General features: G+C 45.9%; 1 long non-coding RNA gene across 1 annotated transcript; it reads left to right on the forward strand.

The window, feature by feature from the left end:
- Positions 1 to 6: 6 nt before the first annotated feature.
- LOC125917861 (uncharacterized) lies at positions 7 to 6,340 on the forward strand. Its single transcript, XR_007456323.1, has 3 exons — positions 7 to 1,755; positions 4,452 to 4,615; positions 5,029 to 6,340. It is a non-coding gene; the product is annotated as an uncharacterized LOC125917861 (long non-coding RNA).
- The last annotated feature ends 2,531 nt before the right edge of the window (positions 6,341 to 8,871 follow it).

Here is an 8,871-nt window from a genome sequence, read left to right on the forward strand (position 1 = left end):
GGGGGAATCTGACAGAAGCAAGGCTGCCGAGACTCAGCCAGCATCAGGAAAGGGTCCCAGCTGAGTCCTTCACATGTGCGGATTCACCACGGCCGAGCTGCCGTTGCCATATTTGCCACTCGTTGGGAATAGACCTTGGGAACAGAGTGGAGAGGAGAGGAAAGGGGTCATTCACCCATACAGGCCCGAATGGTCTGACCTTGTTCACCCTCAGACCCATAGACCATACCAGGGACCCCTTGGATAGAGAATTTTGGCTGCCTGGTGAGTAATATGGTTGTACCTGCCAAAGGGCGAAAAGAAAGGAGAAGGAGTCAAGGATCCCCCCTGAAGGGCAAGAGGGGAAATCCCTCATCCTGTTGGGCAAGGAGTGCCCCATAGACGCCCCCTGGGACTTGGGATCCTCACCAAGGAGGAACCTCAGGTGGAGGTTGTCAGCTGCCCAGAGAACACTAGAGTCAGGCCACCAAGGGAAACTCCCAAGAAATTCCTAGGAAATCCCAGGAGAGGCCAAGTACAGCAGAGGGTCCTTGTGAAGGGCAACAAATGTGGGGTGAGCCGATCAGGGGGAGGCCCGCAGCTCAGGGGGTGAGAGAATTCCCCCCAAGGCAGAACAGAGGAGATAGAAGTTTACTGAATACCCTGCGAGGGAGCAGCGGGCAGGACGGCAAAGAAGAGACCATCTGCCGGGAGGCGGTGCTGGGGGCTACAGTTATGGGGTCACAAGGGAGCAGGAGAACCTTTGGAATGCTCCCTGTGTGGGACCTATGCCCGGTTGTAAGTATGCAGGGGTTAGTTAGGGCCTGTGGCCATTTTGAGGCAGGTCACTCAGGAGCGCGTGTGCATTCAGCTGTGTGCTCACTGTGCCCTTTGCTGCGTATCTTTCCATCACTCAGGCCTGTTGCCTAAAAACGGTCCATACACTGTGATTCTTCCTCCTGTGTTAACGTGAGTGGTGACTGTGTCCCCATCAATCCCTCAGGGACTCTTCCTTCTGGTGCCCTTTTCCTTGAATTCTGGGCCCTGGGTTAAAAGTTTGAGCGGCCCTGCTGACTTCCACGTTTCTTAAGGCCCCGGACTCGTCTTACACATCAGGTGTGCCAGGCTCCCGGGCCCTGGCCTGTGTCCGTGCCCAGAGCCCACCTAATCCGGGGAAAGGGTCGTGTCTGCCTCTGTCGGAAGAGAGGGGACTCCACCAGGCTTCGTGCCCTTGTTCCTTCCAGGGCGAGAGCTGCTCCCATCAAGCAGCCCTGGAATCTGAGTGTCCACAGCATCCTGACATTCTGGTCCCAGTTCTTGGAGCTGACGAGGCATAATCGTCTCAGAGCAAACCAAGCGTGTGTCCTCCAGTCTGTGTGTGGTCCGAGCGAATATTTCACTTTTCAGTCTGTACAGTACTGGTCTGCTCAGATCTGTCTCAGTGTAAATAGCCCAGTAAATTGGGTGTGTGTAAGTCCATGTCAGCTGTTGTCCTCACCCTCTGTTGTGACTCAGGGGTCCTAGGAATGGAGTCAGCTCCCTGCCTGTCACCCACACCCTTCATTCTCTAACCCACACCCTTCATCCTCCCACACACGTGGGTGATGATGGAGCTTTGCTGCAATAGAGTGTGTGGTATGTTTCAGGCCTCTGTGGTCTTTGAGGATGTGGCTGTGAACTTCACCCTGGAAGAGTGGGCTTTGCTGGATCGAGGTCAGAGGAAGCTCTACAGAGATGTGATGATGCTGGAGACCTGCAGGAACCTGGCCGCAGTGGGTAAGGATCCTCCATACCTTCACTGGTCTTTTCAGGAGGAGGGAGAAAAGGTCAATGTTTGCAAATCATATGAGACTGTACCTAGAATATCCTTAAGGCTTCACTAATTAGTATTAGAAGTAATAAATGAATTGGAAAAGTTGCAGAACACAAATTAATATTGCAAAATCTGTGCATTTCTATATTTACTACCCACGTAGCTGAGAAATTAAGGAAACAAACCCATGTTCAATTAGTTCAAAAACAATAGAATACTATGTTAAAAGTAACCAAGGATGTTGAAACAGCTTACTCTGGCAGGTATAAAACATTTAATGAAAGACATTGAAGGTGACATTGTCACGGATTGTATGGACTAATTTTTTTGAAAACGCCCATAGTATAAAAAGCCCTCTACGTACTGAGTGCAATCTCTATCAATATACTAATAGTATTTTTGAAAGAACTAGAGCAAAATACTCTCAAATTTGTGTAAGAACAGAAAAGATTCCCAACAAACAAAGCCATTTTGAGAAAGCATACCAAAGCTAAGCAAAAAACAGTCCTAGATTTCAAACTGTAGTAAACAAAACCATGTAGTACAAAAGCAGATACAGAGCTCAAGGCAACAGAATAGAGAGTCCAGAAGTCAACCCATGTTTATATGGCCAGATTATCTACAAAGAAGGAGCTGAGAATATACCGTGGGGAAAAGACTGTCTCTTCAGGAAGTGGTGCTGGGAAAATGAGACAGCTACCCGCAAGATGAAATTGGAAAATCTTCGTACCTCTTACCTGAAAGGAAGCTCAGTATGGATTAAACACCTCAGGATAGGACTTGAACCCATACATGTCTTAGGACAAAACAGAGGCGCTGAACTCATGGACATCAGTCTTAGCAATATTTTTGTGGAATTATCCCTTCAGGTAAGGGAAACAAAAGGGAAAGTAAAAAATGGGAACAGGGACATAACAGACATTTTCCCACAGAAGATATAGAGATGGGCACTTAACGCATGAAAAGCTGCTCAATGTCACTAATCATCAGGGAGATGCACATCAAAACCACAATGAGCTGTCCCCTCCCAGAAACCAGAATGGCTAGTATCAGAAAGATAAGAAATAGCAAGTGATGTTGAAGGTGTGGAGAAAAAAAATCTCGTTGTTGGGATTTAAATTGGTGCAGCCACCTTGGAAAACAGTATGGAGTTTCCACAAAAAACTAAACACAAGTACCATCTGTCCATAATTCTACTTCTGGGTGGGTAAACTTACCAAAAAAACTGACATAAAAAGATATGCGCACCGTCACACTCCCTGTGGCATCAGTCACAATACTTAAGATATGGAAGCAACCCAGGAGTCCATCAACAGGTGAACGCATAGTGAAGATGTGGTATCTACTCAGCCATTTGTGACAACACGGTTGGACCTACAGGACATTATTCCAAGTAAACAAGTCAGAAAGGCAAACGTTGTATTTTACTTACGTGTGGAATCGAAACAGCACAATGAACGAACAAACAACAAGAAATAGAAACAGACTTAAAACTATAGAGATTCAATTGGTGTTTGTGGGATTGGAAGGGGTTGGAGGAACATGTGAAATAGGTAAAGGGGATTGAAAAGTACAGAGTTGGGTTTATTCAGTAAAGAGGTCATGGGAATGCAGAGTCCTGCACAGGGAATATGGGCAGTAATATTGTAGTAGTTTTGTTCAGTGACAGATGGTAATTCCAATTATCGTGGTGAGGATCTTGTAATGACTGTAATTGTCCAAGCACTAGGCTGTACAATATTACAGACCAATAGATTTCCACTGAAAACGCCCCACACTTATCATCATTAACGAACCTGAAGACTAAAATAAGAGCCCATCTTCCAGATTGCTTGTGGTCCTTCAAATCCTCCCTGGTGAGAGCTCTTCTCAGGGGCAGGACAGCAGCCACACACACACCATCTAATCTCCTAGTGGCAGCTGGGGCAGCGCAGACAGGCTCCACCGAGGGCCTCTGTGCCTTCAGAACAGACCAGTGTTCCTCTGGTTGACCAAGTTCTGGAGAAGGAAAAGCATTTGGACACAGCCATTAGGTGACTCAGCCTTTGCTTGAAAAGATGATGTCTGTCATTCACGTGGCTTCCCTGTTGGACTTTTCACCCATCCTCACCCTCGTGGTGAGCCTTTTGTGTTCCTCTTGTAGAGGTAGGTGTGGACGTGTGTGTCTTGCCCAATTCCTTCCTACTTTGCTTGTCTGATACTTATCTCCACTTTATGTCTATTTTTTTTTTTAAGATTATTTATTTACTTTGAGAGAAAGAGTGTGTGGAAGGAGCAGAGAGGGAATCCCAAGCAGGCCCCACACTGTCAGTGCAGAGCCCACACAGGGCTGGAGCTCGTGAACCATGAGGTCATGACTAGAGCTGAAGTCGGCTGCTTAACCCACAGTTTCCAATGGTCAGGCGCCCCAGTCTCCATCTGTTCGGAAGTATTTGTGAGTGAATGGGCCGCCATTATGTACCCTTTTCCTATTACTGCCAAAGTCCCAAATCACTAGGGTCTCCCGAAGTTTTCTTTGGTCACGTGTCCATTCTTTCTGATGAACTTCATCTACATTTCAGGATCAGTGTATGAATAGAAATCAGCATATGGTCTATGTTCTTACCTTGCACACCAGGTCACTTCCAAAGAAATTAAATTAGGCTCCCAATTCTTGTAGTTTCTCCCAGTAAAGGTAAAGCGTGTGGATCAAAGACTCCGTGGGCTACTGAGTGAAGAGGAAACAGTAATATTTACGATAAACGATTCCTGTTCTGCCTTTGGAGAAAACCAGAAGTTTCATAGCAGTGGAGATGAAACCCAAACCCAGGAAGGGTGTGTGAGGTGAGTGACAGTTGTACGGGAGGAATGCGTGGATCCGGAGAGATTGGGAGACTACCTTGAAATTTAAGAACAGCCATAACCTAGCTCAACAATCGTATAGTCAGATTTGCACAGGACAGTGTTTTTACAAACGCATTCTAGGTATTGACCATCTGAAGAACAATTCAGTTGGAAATAATGGTCAGGAAAAACTATGTGTAAGAAACCCAGAAAGTTATGACTGTCATTAATGCCAAAGCATTAATCTTGTTCCACGTTGTAACCATGCAGACGGTGCCACAAACAAACCCATTCATTGACAATGGACATTATGTAGTCCAATAATAATTAACAAGCATCAATAGATCATTTATTAATAAAGAGATCACTTATAATCATTATTCCCTGACAATGTGCCTTCCTATTTTGAACAGAAGTCTTTTGGTGGGGAGTGTCTGTGAACGTTCTGAATGAAGGAGATCGACGTAGAGAAGCCCTGAACCCGATTACAAGTCTTCCTGTGCATGAGGGGTGTCCTACTGCAGGCAAATCGTGCACTAAGTGTAGAGAAGCCTTCGCGGATGGTTCCTTCCTAGAGAAGACGTGAAGCTCTCACCCAGGGCTCAAACGTAGTCCCTGTGAGGAATGTGGGCTGGGCTGTAGCCCCGTCTCGAGCCTCGGCACTCACGTGGATGTAGACCTCGTAGAGAGATCCTATGAAGGTCAGGATGCTGGGAGAGCATCTGACACATACGCGAAGAGTCTCAGTAGTGAAAAATCTCCAGAGTGCAAGAAATGTGGAAAAGCTTTCACTTGCACGTCTTCCTTTCAGTGTCATGTGTCAGTTCACTGTGGACAGAAAGTCCATGAGTGTGACGTGTGTGGGAAAACCTGTATGTATCACTGCTACCTTACATGCTATGTGAGAACTCACACTGGGGAGAGACTCCTATCAATGTTAAGAGTGTGGGAGCGCCTTCAGGTATAAGTCAAGCCTGAGAAAACATGTGCGAACACACGCTCAGGAGAAACACTATGAACGACCACACTGTGGGAAAGTCTTCACTTGTCTCTCTTCCTTTCGAGGACACACATGCAAGCACAGTGACATGAAACCTTATGAACTTAAGCACCATGGAAAAGCCTTCAGGTATCCCAGGAATCTTTGAGCACAGACATGCTATGGGAAAGCATTTTTTCTCCCTTAAAATCTTATTTATTTGTCTTTTTTTCTCTTAAAATCTTAATTAAAATGTGAGCCAGTACATTGGAGATGATCCTGGATGCACACAATTTTGGGAAAACTCCAGGTATAGAACTTCATGTATTTTGTTCATGAAAATTCAGGTGGGGCAAAAATCTGTTCATTGTTGGGAATATGGCTTTGAGTTTCCAGGTGCCTCTTCCTTAATAGGGATCCCACATGTATGGATTCCTAGTTCGTGTCACTGATATGAACACTGATGGTTTTAAGTGTCCTTCTTTGTCCTCTACATCTGTAGGATGTAGATGTTGTTATCTCAGACTTGAAGTAATCATATGGTTATATAAAAATATCTGTTTTCCATTACAATGTCTCTTGGACCCTGGGGTGATAAGAAAGTGTCTGTTGAGGGGAGGTGTACATGCAACTTTATATAATTTTAGAGAAAAATTCCGTGAATTATACATTCCAGAATATGGCTACTATCTGATCACGACACCAGACTTGTCTTATTGCAAGTTCATTTCTGTTCACTGTTGCGGATACTGGAATTTGCCAATTCTGTGTGTACTTTCAGTCTTTATTATTGAAAGATACATTTCCAGTTCAGTTATCCATTTAACGGATATTTGTTAAAATTCCAATATTGGTTAATGTGTTCGGGCACTGAATCTTGGTATCTTTGGTCAGTTTTGTTCCCAATTATGACCTGGAAGAACATCCCTTTGGACCATGACTCAGATTTGCCTGTTTTTTTTTTGTTTTTTTTTTTTTTCATGAACAGTGATTGTGGTGGAAATACAGTGGGGTGCTTTCCTCTGGCCCCCAGGAGGTAAAGTCTGGAAAGACCAGTACCCTTAATATCAGACAGATCAGTCGGTCAAAATATGGTATCTTGTAAGTTTTGGACACAGGAGCCTTTTCCGTTTTATCTCCCCACTGGAGATAAAAACACCTCATTATTTCCATAATATTCCACAGTTCCTAGGTACCCCAAAGGCATTCAAACTATGGGACTAAATGGTTTTGGTTTTACCCTTCACTAAGGTATATGGCCAAGTAAGCATATGTAACTATCCTGTTGGGTTGGATGTCAAAGGGAGAAGTATTGTTTCCTCAGTACTTTCAAGAGGATTTACAGGGCATTTGGCAGGCTCATTCAGTGGAGCGTGCAACTTTTGGTCTTGGACTTTTGGATTTTGACTCCACACTGGGTGTAGAGATAACGTTAAAACCAATGATAATAAAATAAAATCTTTAAAGGAAAAAAAAGGATTTGCAATAGTACACGCAAGTTAATATTTACCACTTTGATCTTTTTTTAAAAGACCCATCAGTAAACTATGCAAAATCTTTACTGTTTAGAGGAGTGGCATGTAAATTGCCATGGGGAGTCAAAAGGGGACGTGTCAGCATTAAGCAGTCCTGAGGGGTTTTCTTTGGATCCAAATGAGGTCTGGTTCCACGATCAAGTGCCCTAAGTATTGGTCCTGAGTTTGAGCAAACTGCAGATTTTTGAGGCTTTCTGTCCCTTTAAAGCCAAAAGTTGCAACAGGTACATGATGTCTTCCACTGGGGGGAAGCAGACAATGAAACTACCTGCGTACCGTAACAAAGTAGAGATGCGGAAGACTCTCTCCTCCAGATCAGCTTTAGTGGTTTGTGAAAAGACAGGAAGATCATCAGTCCCTGGGGCACGACTGTCCAGTGTATTTCTGTGCCTCCAAGAGAGAACAAGACCTCGCTACACTGGTAGCTACACTGGTGGGAGTATAAACTAGGACAGCTGACGTGGAAAACGTTTGGTGGTTCCTCAAGAAGTGAAACACAGAACCGCAGTGTGACCCAAGTGTTCCAGTCCTACGGAAACGGAAACGGACACTCAGATGTGTGCCCACGAATGCCAGGTGCAAAACTGTGCGTTCCCTGCAAAAGAGGGAAACGTCCCAAGTGTCCCCCAGTGTGTGGATGGATGAACAGGGTGCAGCGTATACACAGGACGAACAGTGATTCAGCCCCAGAGAGGAATGAAGGATAGACACAGCATGCACGTGAACGTATGGTGACAATGTTATACCACGTGGAAGACACCAGCCACACCAGGCCACATAGCGTGAGTCCGCTAACATTAAATAGGCAGAGTGGGCAAATCCGTAGAGGCATGAAATATTTCAACAGTGCCCAGGAGGCATGATTTCCTGGCTATTGTGGCCTTTAAATTTGTCTAGGAAAATGGAGATATAAGTCGCATCCCATAGGTCTCACACATGTTTTTAAATCTTTATTTATTTTGAGAGAGGGAGCAGGGGTAGGGGCAGGGAGAGATGGGGACAGATCTGAAACGGACAATATACTTAAGCCCAATATTGGGCTCCAACTCACTAACCAGGAGCTCATGACCTGAGCTGAAGTCCTTCGCTCAAGCGACTGAGTTGCCCAGGTGCTCCTGTGCTCACACTTTTTAAATTTTTTTTTTCAACGTTTATTTATTTTTGAGACAGACAGAGACAGAGCATGAATGGGGGAGGGTCAAAGAGAGGGAGACACAGAATCCGAAACAGGCTCCAGGCTCTGAGCTGTCAGCCCAGAGCCCGACGTGGGGCTCGAACTCACGGACCGTGAGATCATGACCTGAGCCGAAGCTTAACCGACTGAGCCACCCAGGTGCCCCCTGTGCTCACACTTAAGAGTAAAACTCAGTGTCCTCCCCTCCCCTCACCTCCCCTGCCCTGCCCTCCCCTGCCCTGCCCTCCCCTGCCCTCCCCTCCCCTTGCGTGTTCCCAGAGCTGTCCCACATCAACCCACCACCTGAAGAAGGAAGTCGAGCGTTTACATTCCACATCCACAGGGACTGATTACAAACTGTATCTGCCGTGACTTTCCTTGCAGAATATAACGCACACCTGAGTGTTGTAACGTGTCACACCTGTGGCTGTGCCCGGCTGGGACCGCGGGATCCCACGTCACATGGTGGCTGAAGACACAGGGCACTTTTGATTGACCCGAGGACTGAGAAGTGGAGGTTGGGTCGGGGGGGGGGGGGGGGGGTACTCTAGGTGTCAAATGTCAGCTC

This window comes from Panthera uncia, unplaced genomic scaffold, assembly GCF_023721935.1.
Source record: "Panthera uncia isolate 11264 unplaced genomic scaffold, Puncia_PCG_1.0 HiC_scaffold_2607, whole genome shotgun sequence".
In the NCBI taxonomy this organism is placed as follows: domain Eukaryota; kingdom Metazoa; phylum Chordata; class Mammalia; order Carnivora; family Felidae; genus Panthera; species Panthera uncia.